Here is a 10,913-nt window from a genome sequence, read left to right on the forward strand (position 1 = left end):
AGAGTTTAGTTATGCCAATGTTTAAATCATAACTAAACCGTCACCACTCATCTATCCCTGTTCCATCACAGTGCATCGCCATCTTCCTTTATCATTTCTTCTTCTCTACAACCTTCAACCATCTTGATTGTCTGTGCAAGAATAACAAAACTTGTTCATTCCTGGCATGAGCAAGTGAAACAAAATTTAAAAGCTGGGTGTCAATCAGCCAGGCAAGAAGAGTTATTGCAGAAGAGACATCACCTGTCCCATTCTGCAATAACCCCCTGCCTGATCTTGTATCCTTCAATATCTGACTTTTGTTCCACTTTAAATTCTGTAGCACAGGGGTGTCAAACTCAAATACAAAGTGGGCCAAAATTAAAAACTTAGACAAAGTCGTAGGCCAAAATTGAAACTTATATAGCACCGCTACTACAACTCCCTTCGTCTATAAAACAGTCCAATGCTGGGCCACGCATAGGCATAGAGCCCGCTGGTCTATAGACGCGAGTGATGCCAGGAATTGTAGTAGCAGCACTATTTCAATGCAGTGGTGGACCAGCTGCAATTCATATTTAGGATTCCTTTGGGGGGCCAAAAAAAGCACATTGTGGGCCAGAGTTTGACCCCCCCTGCTGTAGCATCATCCAGTGCTGACATCACTTTCAAATAAAATCTGTTCAGCACTGATCACACCTGTTCTCTATGTCCCCATAGACTAAAGTTGGCTTTATACCTAGACTCAGTAAACCGCAGTGTAGTTTGGGTATGAGAGGGCAGATTTAGATAACATAAAGCTAACCATTAGGGTGAATATTTCCCATATTTAGAACAACCTTATTTCAAAGAATAGTTCAGCATATTTCTGTTGCCTACCAGTTCTTCAGGACCATAAAAAATAAACATCCCAGCAGGACTTGATTAGGAAACTTCTTTCTAATTCTCTTCCATTTGCTCAGCATTGCCCCTTTGTGTCAAATAACATTAAAATGATCATCCTCATTAGCTAAATAATATTAAATATACCACAATACAAGTCAGAGAAAGTGAAATGAAATTTCAGATCCCCTGAGAACATGAAGAAATGCTGATTTATCCTTCATTGCATTGAGCGGGTTGTGGAACAAATTTGGGTAGCATGTACTGTGTATATCAGGCGTTCAGTGCCGCTCCTGTGTTCTATTATTCATTAGTGTTTGACAGTACAAAGACAAGTGGAAATATCTGCAATGGATTGTATGAAATGAAACACTAATATGTTTGAGCCTCAAAAGGTAAAAGTGGGTCACAAAGTTCTTTTTTCGGTGCTTGACAGAATTCCTTTTACTGCGGAAAATGGTTTGAATACCAATGAATATATTCTTGGGGAAAAGGAAAATAATGTCAAACCATAGGCTTACATCATGTAAAGCCTTAGCTGCAAGTTCTATTGATTGACATTCATGTACAGATTGAATTGTCCCCAGAGCAATTGTGATTAAGGACTCTTGGCTTTTGGAAACATATGTAGGGCCTTGGGACAAATGTCAATGCTTTATCAGCAATGGATCCCCTATCTATATCAGTAGTCTGTATCTATAGGCAAGCCTTTGCTCAGGCTGGTTGCACCGTCACAGCATTTGGTTGCCCCCAGGACTTAAGTATGCAAAGAATCATCTCTGGGGATATACAGATTGGAAAATGACCAGTAAGCCTGCTTGGCAGACAGGTCCACAGGGATGACAAAGGCTATAGCATAAGTCCAAATCCCTAGGTGAGAGCAAGTCAGAGTGGAAGTCATACAAGACAAACCAGGCAAGATATCCAAAGGATTGAAAAATCCCAAAGTCAGAATGCAGGCAGAGATCAGTCTAGGCAGCAGACAGTCTAAAGGTCTGAAGATTCAAGACCAGCAACATGTATCAAATAATAATACACCCACAGCAGGACAGGGACTGAACACTATCATGGGCCCGATTACTGAGAAGTAATTGACAGGCTAGTCGTGGATTGCGAGTGAATGCTATGTCAATCAGCAGGTGAGGTCAGTTGACGTCTATACCTCCCAGCTCCCAAGGCTCAAACTTAGCAGACAGAAGCAAGGATAATGCAGCTACTTGCTTGGAGAATACAGGTAACAGGCTGCAAAGCTCAGGAGTGCACAGATAACATATCGCCAACAGAGACTAAAAAAGGCTACATGCACTTTACTTTCTACTGTCTGTCGCAGGATGTCACCTGACAGCATAATATAATATTAATATAATTTATATAACATAATAATATATTCAAAGATGTGAACATAAACCAATGTACCTACTTTTACCTGAAAAAAAGAAGGAAAATACTATGACTCGAATATAAACCTAGGGCAGAAAATACGTCTGTCACTGCTAAACTTTACCTTGTTTTTCCTTTTTAAGGTAACTTATTTTGTCCTTTTGAGTTGAGTATAATGGGTCATTTGCTTTTAAATTATTATTTTTATTAATAAAAAGGATTTTTAAAGCACCAACATATTACGCAGCGCTGTACATTAAATAGGGGTTGCAAATGACAGACGAATACAGACAGTGACACAAGAGGAGAGGACCCTTGCCCGAAGAGCTTACAATCTAGGAGGTGGGGGAATTTACACACAATAGGATGGGAGATATGTAGTGGTGGGAAGTAGTGATGGTTTCAAACGACAGAAGAAGATGGGTAGGCAAGTATGAAAAAAATGGGTTTTGAGTGCTCTTTTAAATGAGCAGAAAATAGGAGCAAGACGAATAGGACGAGGAAGACCATTCCAGAGAGTTGGGGCAGCTCTAGAGTCTAAAGTCTTGGAGCCTTGCGTGTGATGAGGTTATGAGTGAGGAAGTCATTAGTAGGAGCGGAGAAAGCGGCAAGGGGAGTATTTTTTTTACCAGGTCGAAAATGTAAGTGGGACAATAACTGTGTAGGGAATTGAAGGCAACGCACAGGAGCTTGAATTTGATTCTAAGGTGAAATGGAAGCCAATGAGGGGAGGGCAGAATAACAGTATTGTTAACAGTTAGAAATATGTCAGGGGGAGATTTAGAATTATCTCCTGTGCATTATTGTTGCTCACCAGTAGATTATGCTGTGTCTTTTTAAAAAGTTTGTCACAAACAGTTTGGGCCTGATTTATTACAGCTGGCCAAGGCTGGAGTGGATACACATTCATAAGTTAAGCTGGGTGATCCAGCCTTAGAAAGCTTTATTAAATCAGGCCCTTTGTCTTTGACAGCTCTAATCTATCAAATCAGAGAGAAAAACAGTTTCAGGACATGCCACTAGGCATCACCCCATTATAAACCGAGATTCTTTACCTAATGGCATACTGAGGGCAAAAAAAAAAAAAAAAAGAATTATATCCAAGTATATACAATATATTTGTCCAAGTTTTTGTAATATTTGTCTTATTGGCTTTCCCCCTTTCCCTTTTATACATTTGGGGTGGGACAGAGGTGGTGAATTTAGGGTTAGCAGCACAGGGTCCACTACCTCTTTTTATCATCACCAGCAGAATGAACTAGAGCACACAACTTAGCTGTAAAAGCCCTTGCTATTGCCATGAGTTATTTGTTGTTAGAGTTTATTGAAGTTTTACGGTTATATCAATAAAGCTGAGGCATTGCCCTTCTAATCAAAAATGGTTCAGTCTTTTAATATACTGTGAAGGTTGAAGGTATTAAGTTGATACTGTCCAGTTATAGTCTTTTTGTTTCTCAACATCCACGTCAAATGCTTAAGCCATGTCTAATTTTCAGTTCTTCATATCAATCCATAGGAAATAAAAGTTTAATGAAAGTAAAAAATATAAATGATCTTTTCAGCCAATTTCAAAGTTTAAAAATGAAAGGCAACTCTGAGAGTATACACCACGGGATGCCTTTCTTTATCTTTATTAGTCAAATATGCCTTTTCTTTGTGCCTCTCCCAGCTTTACTTTGTAATTAAGGGCATGACTTTGCCAACTTCAGACGTAAAGTGAAACTAAACACTTAACAAATTAAAAAAATTTTGCCAGCAGGCAGGTTTTTTTATTGCAGAAGGTACAGGCAATGTCTGACTTATCTGAATGTTTCCAATCTTTTCTTAAATGCACATGTGCAGCTCATGGTATGATGCCAGATATCCCTGCATAATCCCAGCTACTGGCAGTGAATTAACTTCTGCGTGCATACAAGTTATCATTCTGGCCTGGCCAATGAAGCCGGACGAAGATCCGGAACCCAAAAGAGGACCAGCTGAAGATGGTGGTGCCCATGATGGAATGAGAAGAAATGAGTTTATTTCTAAAATTGCAATCAGGCAGCTAAATTTATTACATTGCACAAGAGACATCACCTGTCCCATCTGCAATAAATGGCCCCAACAGCCTTATTTTTTTTACCTTTAGTCCCACTTTAAATTTTTGATAGTGTTTTAGTAATAAATAAGAGCACTCCAATACAGAGGTATGTAAAAGATACTAAAAGGGATCTGAAGTCCAGAAAAAAACATTCTTGCTCCTTTCCTAATGGTCCTTTCTTGGATAAGACATTGCCACATTGGAAAGGTGTTAAAGTACCTTTTCTTCCCAGTTTGGTAAAGGAACCTACAGTTGTAAATTCTATATCATGGCTCCCCCCTACAGGAGTATAGAAACTAAGTGTAAGTTAAAGAGGTCGGTCCTAAATTAAAACCTCACACCTACCAGGCATGCTCAGTTTAGTGAAGTGACCTAGTGATAAAATATATTATTAAAACTGGATTAAGATTGCCAGAATGGATTTTTCTTTCAACCAAGTAGTCCCTGCACTAGCAGTTGCTAGCCTTGTCCATAAGGTAGTGGTGTAGTGTTGTGATTCCCATTTCTTCATTTGACTACATGCTTCATCTTCTTTTTGTCTGAACGCTGTCACTGTCATTATTAATTAGTAGCTTTGGCTTGCATAACATAATATTAATCATATCCAACTTCTACAATACAAAATGCTTGATATAATTCTCCTTTATATCAGCAGTCGCCAGCTGGTAGTCCAGAAGTCTGGCCAGTGCACCTCCCAGCGGGGTCAGGAGAAAGACCTCCCTGGGGGAACACCGGCAAGAGCTGTGGACCATGTCCCCCGTATGGACACAACCCGCCCATTCTCCCATCGCAGGGTGGTGGGGGGGTTGTGTCTCTGGACCTGCCATGGGAGAGTTGGGGGCGGGTTCTGGCATTATGACGTCACTATGGGGCAAGTTTCTTCTGCATACCCTGTCCGGATTCTGTGCATTTAATTGTCCCTAGGTCTGAAACGGTTGGCGACCACTGCTTTATATGTCTGCTGGCACAAAAGGCAAGGTGCACAAGTAAATAGTTCTCATACCTTTACATGACTGCACAAAGGGGACCGATATTGTCATGTACTGTATATAGAACTGTACTAACCTTCACAGAAAAATGAGGATTACAATGGGGTGGCCATGCCTTATTGTGTTTTGTGCTGTGGATAAGTGTGTGTCCACAATTCCACAATTCTTCAGTGCAAGATCAAGGAGAGACTTTTTATGGAGCTCATCCACCTGTAAATACCCAGGCCCAATACATATTGTTGGTCCAGTTTTATTTGAAAAAAAATCATTAAAAATTAAATATGCATAAATCAATGATGGCCCGTGTACATATAGGAATTCAATTGAATATATCAAGGTTTTGTAATAAAATAATATTTCAAATTGCATTGGTGATATTTTAATGACAGTTCTGATAAATATGAAGCATGAACAGTTTCCTAGCTGCATTCTACAGTTATTGTTTCCTTCTTCTACATGAGGTTTGGCTGCCCTTAATCTCAAGGTCGAGGAAGCACATGAATCATCATTTGTCAAATGATAAAACAATGCTCTCTGCTGCTGAGCTATTCCCCAGCCACTGCAGAAGAGATCTGCATCGGTGTAAGAAGATTGCTTTTGCCAAACTTTTACCTAACTCAGCAATGAGATTCAGCACAGGGAGCAGGCCCTGTTTCTATTATTGTTCATCTTCATCTGCATAATCTTTTGCTGTATTTTCTGTATCGTATTCAAGAGAAATAAAACAGTACAAGCCAAAAAAAATCCAATATAGAAACTTACAGTACAGTTTTTAAAAAGAATCCATGCAAGGTTTATGCCAGAGTTCAAATGAATTTAAGAAAAGAGTTCAATTTAATTCTCAGCTATTATAAAAGATTGATATTTGCCCCTTTTCTAGCTTTATTAAACTGCCAGTGACGGTAAATTTTTACTGGCAACCTCAAAAATAAAAAAATGATGGGTTCAAGCCATCCATAATATTTAGTTTAAATACTATTAAAATAAGAAATATACATCACAAAAAATGATACATGGTGTAATGATGTGCACAGCAGAAAAATGTGTACATGGCCTAGGGATGATTTAATGGTGAGGTAGAACAATGACAATAAGATGTTGGCACCATTTCACCATGCGCACTGCAGAAAACCACCAACGTGCTTCATGAGGCTGATAGAGGACGCTGATGGATCGGAATAAACTACTGGAGGCCGCAGACATGCTGCAGGAGATCAGGTTCATCAGTACGGTAAAACAGATGACTAGAGAAAACCATGTTGCTGTAGAAGACTGCTAGAAACCATCAATTTGCAGAAAAACTGCTAGAGACCAGCAATAGTGCTGCTAGAGATCACTGACACGAGACAAGAAATAAATAGTGACAACTGAAATTCTGAGATCACCAACATGCTGCAAGAGGTCACCAGAGATCAATAACATGAGCACTAGAGACCACTTATGTACTCCAAAAGATGACACAAGTCCATTGACATTCTGCAAGAGACAACTATAGAATAACTGATATACTCATACTGACAATATTACTATTGTAGATGACTACATGCTTAAAAAAAAAACTGACCAGCTGCATGTTATAATACATAATAATACATAGAAACGAATGATATGAAACCACAGATATGCAGATAATAAAAAACCAGTGTGAGAGATGAAAAGATTTAATGCACGTATGCCTGTATCAGAGAAGTATGAGGCACTGTGTGTAAAATAGAAGAATAAGACACTGTGAACACATAGTGGCATCAGGCACTACGAGTATCAGAAGGGTATAAAGCACTGCATGTACCAAAGTTAGTGTAAGATACTGACTGTAATAGGGAGCTACGGAGGAGGTAGTGTAACAAGGAGGTATAATGCAAAATGTAAAATGTAACACCACAGACCAGCGGTCGCCAACTGGTGGTCCACAGAAAAATTTGGACATTATTTGGAATTTTTTTATATTCTTAATGACAATCTTTGCTTTCATATTGCACTAAATTCATGAACTGTACTAGAGACGGAAAAACAAGGGAGGCTCAGCGTGACGTCAGTGTAGTCTTAAATTGCCGAGCCGTACACTTCGGTATTATTTCCACCATTACAACAGTCACCCTGCTCCACAAATACCGATTGGTTTTATTTGTTTATTTCTCAGATATTTCTCTTTATTTCTCTTTTAGGTAAGTATGACCGTAACTGTATATTTTCTGTTATATTTAATGGCATCAAATAGTTTGACTTTGATAACTATCATTTCCTGTTTGGTCTTGGATTGGAATGAAATAAACCCATAATGAATGAGAAAAAGCAAACAAATATTTTGCATTTCTTTAGTAATACCAAAGATAATGCAACTAATGATACGTTACAATAGTAATACTTCACTTAACGGTGAGTACAGAATTATGGGTCACAGCATGAGAGAGAGTTAAGAACAACAACAATATAAGAAGCATAAACCTGAGCCAGCAAATAAAAATTGTACTGCCTGGCTATAGCCTTGAGCATATGATGGTACAGAGAGGGAAATATTTAGAGAGGTTTATAAATCCCGTGGCCCAGAAGTAAAAAAAATTCTTCAGGGCCGTTCATACTGCAGGAGGAAATGACATCACATCAATATCACCTACTCCTCCTCCATAAAGTAAGATATGATTGGTCTACAGCAGGGAAGGGGGATAGGGCTGGGGTTTGTGCACCTTAGCAGGTTGCACTGATGACACAGACTGTGTGTACTGTAACACAGATCTAATTGGTCCCCTTCCTACGTGTTACTTTCTATGTGCAGGAAATTAGTATCTTCACTTTCTTTTTGTACAATAAATAAGAGGAAGCTTTTTTGTTTTTAGTTTCTTTGCACATTTTTCTGGGATTTTTTGCAAAGCGAACTATCAACACATTCACTAAGCTAAGTGAGTTATCTGTTGAATGGTCATAATTCACCTTGGTATGTGAACAGACTAAATTACAGTTACAACATGTGAAATACATGACTGTGGCATGCAAGAGCCTTTTTCACTCCTCACTTACCCTTTACCCCCCTTAACCCTTGAATAACCACGACAAATGAGGTATGGTAAAATTGGCCTACTGGCCATTTATTAAATCACAACTTTAACCTTTTAACATTTCAACATTTATTGTACAACCATCAATAATCCTCATTAACAACCTATCTTCCAATAATAATAATCAGGTGGCAGGTCCTCATTTTAACCCTTTTCCCCTTAATCTGGGATCTGCGTTCCAATTGATATATCTATGACTGCTCCTAGATGCCCCTCCACAGCCTCAGGAACCATATCAACCACGCATACCTCCCGCTGTTAACCCATCACCAACCACATTCCACAAACCAGGAGACCCCATACCACAGATGGCTCTCCACACTTCCACACTTTTACCACACACCTTCCCCAACCACTTCCCCTCGAGGACCTCACACCGCCCACACTGCAACGCTAACACCTTGATTACCCATAACAGGGCGGGAGGGTGGGAACCTCATCACCGTCTGTCACAATTGTGCTGTCCCCCTCTGTCACCTTGATCTTTTATGACCTCCTGTGACCCCACCCATTGTTTCATTTATTATCCAATCGATCCTTATTAATATCTGCCATACCCCTCACACCATATTCCTGACCTATGGCCTTCCCCCCACAGTCATGTTGGCCCCCGCCTAGCACCCCTCTCGCAGGCTGCAGGGCCTCCCTGTTTTGCACAACACTCCCTGTTAACAGGATATGATGTAAAAATACACAATGGCTTCTCCCGGTACTGTGAAATAGGGAGAATTGGGTTTTCACACTGATGAGGAATCCCTTATTCTAAAACAGTTTTAATACCATTTTAAAGGGCCACAAAATGTCTTGCATCAGTTTCAGAAGCTCTTACACACCAGTTCCTTCTTCCCTGAAAGCATCAAATCAATACACAAACAAGTAACAGCCTTATCAGTTACCTTAATAAGCTCTTATTATTATTGTAAGTGCTTAGCTGGTATGTATTGAACTTGTGGCCACAACCATGAATATATTTTGCTGCTGTTATGAATAGTCAGCACATAGTGAACACATCTGCCTGAGAAATATTCCGCTGCCCTCAGCTTTTTTATTTTGCACTTACTATTTGACACCTTATACTGAAATATATGCAATACACTGTATTGTACATTTTCATTTGTTCGTGTGCAAACTATGGACAACAAGACAATAGTGACAGACACATTGTATTATTTCTATGTATGATAGTGTTAGTTTTAAGACAAATTAGCTTTACTGTGGATATAAAGAACTCGTTTTATTCTAATATCTGTCCCTTTTTAAATGACAGTAAAAAATCTTTTTGCAGTTGTGCACATTTTCTTGTGACACTGAAAAAAGTTACAAACCTAAAAATGAAAAATGGAAATATTAATTAAAATAAATTAAAAGCAAGGAGAAACACAATATCTATGGGTAGGGGTGAAACGAGTTACTTTGGGCTGATTAACTTTGGGAGGTTAACTTAAAAAGCGATCCAAGCAGCTGGCGCTGGTTAGAGCCCAGTTATTGCTTATATATTTTTCTAATACTGCCCAGGCCTTTTAAAATCAAAAAGCAGTTTTCCCTTCACGGCTCACCTCCTCTCCGGTGTATCCCCTGCAGACTCTCTGCTCTGAGAATCAAAGCTGCTCCTATTTTAGGAATTATCAAATATATAATAAAGTTACCTTTTTATGCATAAACTATAAGCTTTACTTCTTGGTCAAACATTTATACTGTATATTTCCAACAGCATTTTGGATTATTTTACACTTCACTTCTCTGCAGGCTATTTTTATAGCTATGTGTGCTAATGATTCTCGCCTTTCTGAAATTCTTATTTTGCTCATACACACATTTTGTAAGACTTAAACACTACAATGCACAACTGGACAACTAAATATATATTTTACAAGTAATTTATTTTGCCAAAAGGTAACCAAAGAGGTTCAGTTCCCATTTTCAGCACCTTTGGCAAATTCAGATGTTACTTTGCTATTAGCTAACTTACAGCTGTCCAGAAAAAGTTTGATCTGATAGTATGAGAGTGTTATAGAGGTTTAGCATTGATTCTTGTTTAAAGCAGAACTCTTCACCCACTCCATCTTTATCATTACTTACTCTACCCAAATCGAGAAATAGTCACCACTGGATTTACCAAGGCCACCAAGGCATTTGTTTTACGCTATGTCCGTGGGGTGCTGAATCATTTGCCATAGTATGAAACATGTACTGTGCAACATACTTATATACTTATTGCAACCTTGCATCTGTGATTGCCCCCTCAAATATTGACACATGCACAGTCTTTCTTGCTGTTTCATTGCAGCAGCTACCATCTCAGATTCTTTTACCGCACCCTGCATCTTCCCATATTGGCCATTGAGTGATACAACTCATGTTCATGTGTGATGAAGTTGCTTTCACAGAAATTAGCTCACCTCCTCTGTATCCTACTAATGAGGAGAATGTACACTACATTGTGTATCTGCTGCAGGTAAATTAAAAATAAAAATATTTAGCAAAAAAGGGAGCTTTTGCCAGAGGAGACAATTCAAAGTCTATTATAAGAAAAGATACATGCTTGCAATT

The sequence above is a fragment of the Pyxicephalus adspersus genome, chromosome 4 (assembly GCF_032062135.1).
Source record: "Pyxicephalus adspersus chromosome 4, UCB_Pads_2.0, whole genome shotgun sequence".
Lineage (NCBI taxonomy): Eukaryota > Metazoa > Chordata > Amphibia > Anura > Pyxicephalidae > Pyxicephalus > Pyxicephalus adspersus.